This window comes from Tiliqua scincoides, chromosome 4 (assembly GCF_035046505.1).
Source record: "Tiliqua scincoides isolate rTilSci1 chromosome 4, rTilSci1.hap2, whole genome shotgun sequence".
NCBI lineage: Eukaryota > Metazoa > Chordata > Lepidosauria > Squamata > Scincidae > Tiliqua > Tiliqua scincoides.
In genome coordinates this window covers 140698007-140699784 of record NC_089824.1, presented here as the reverse complement: position 1 = coordinate 140699784, position 1778 = coordinate 140698007, and the positions used below count along the sequence as shown (strand labels likewise).

The following is a 1778-nucleotide window of genomic DNA, read 5'->3' as shown; positions in this document are numbered from 1 at the left end:
CCCCTTGTAGCAATCCAAGGAAGAAATTTAAAGAAAGCCAAAAAAAAAAAAAAAAAAAAGCAACTATCCTTTTTGGTGAGTAAGCAGCTCCATACATCAATAGCATCAATCATTCATAGGCTGGAGTCCATATTTAAGGACAAGAGTGTATACATTAAAAGACCTGTTTTCTTCTACACGACTTCAAATGTGCAGTGAAACCAACTTCCCTTCCAAGAAGAAGGAATTTGAAAAGAGAAAAAAAGGCAACTATCCATACGACATAAGAAACTGCAGTAACAAAATCTTGCCCCACATGGCAACCAAACAGCTGTTTATCATTGGCCTAATTATCAAGTTAATGAGATACTAATTTCTATATTCATAAAGTATGCATGAGCAAACATGAGCATATGCACAGTAGAGCTTACTGACAAACTTAATAAATAAAATAACAAGGTATTGGTAAATAAACATTAATGAGCTTTAAAGCAAAGCCTGGAGTTTTATTTTTATGGGAGTCTTGCATATACAAGGCTTTGTATTAGCAAGACACTGGAAGATGTATGCATCAATGGCATCAATCATTCATAGGCTGGAGCCTGTATTTAAAGACAAGAGTGTATACATTAAGAGACCTGTCTTCTTCTACACGACTTCAAATGTGCAGTGAAACCTTTGCTTCCAAAACAGAACAATCTCCAAAAGACTACAGATTTGCCAGGGAAAGGACAGAAGTCTTGCCAATACTGAACTTTAGAATCTGTTCTCAATGGCTGCCCTCCAGCCTTGGAAATGAAGCTATTGGCTCAACACAGTTCTTCAACCAAGTCAATCCAATCCAATAGAGTCCATGTGGAGCAGCTGGAGCTGTACACATGGAGCTCTTTTAGGAACACTAAAATCCCACTGATCAGCTATTTGGTGAGGAAGGAGAAATGCAGAAAGGGAGCCTACAAAGTGTGGCTTTGAGATTTTTAAAGAGCAGTTCCATGCACTCAGCCCTGATGTCTTGACTAGGGAGGTCTGACTTGGTAGACAGCTGGTGCTGGCCATGGCACTGAGTAAGGACAAAACTTTTCACTTACCTAAGTTGCACAGCAGTGATCTAGGAAATGCTTCACTAGGGGGCTGCTGCTGGGTGGATGAGTGAAGAGGGGAATCCCCATCCTTTGTAGAAATTATACTGAAGGAGCAGTGGAGGCAGAGACTTTATGAGAGAAAGCTGATGGTTGATGGTTGGCAACCTTCAGTCTCGAAAGAGTATGGTATAAGCCTACAGCACCCGGTATTCCCAGGTGGTCTCCCATCCAAGTACTAACCAGGCCTGACCCTGCTTAGCTTCCAAGATCAGACGAGATCGGGCATGTGCAGGGTAACAGTTGCTGCACTGTGCAAGCATTCAGTTGCTGATTGGCTAGCCACCCTTTGCAGGCTTTCCCCACCTGGGAACAAGTACCCAATCAGTAGCTGCACCCTGGCTGATTGAGGCAGTGTCCTGTGTTTGCCACCGCTTCTGGTAAGAAGAAAGTTTCCCCTCCCTACTTAACTGAAAGCCTGCGGAGGCTGTCACAAGCCTCTGCACCGATGGAGGTAGCAAGCCTTGCATCGGTCCAGCTAGGTTGAAGCAAGGCTCTGGGGTGGGCAAGGTGAAGGAAGGGAGGAGGTGGGAGGGAGGTGCTTCGGGGTGGGGGGCAAGCGGTAGGAAGCTCTGGGGGCCGGCAGGTGGGGAGTGGGAGGTGGGGCTGGGATCCAGCAGTTATGCTGGATCCCAGCCCCTGTTCCCAGGGAGTTTGGAG

The 1778-nt window shown here is 45.6% G+C and overlaps 1 pseudogene; it reads right to left on the bottom strand.

Annotated features, from left to right (window-relative positions):
- Positions 1 to 1255: 1255 nt before the first annotated feature.
- On the bottom strand, positions 1256 to 1369 carry LOC136650737 (5S ribosomal RNA; annotated as a pseudogene).
- Between the last annotated feature and the right edge of the window lie 409 nt (positions 1370 to 1778).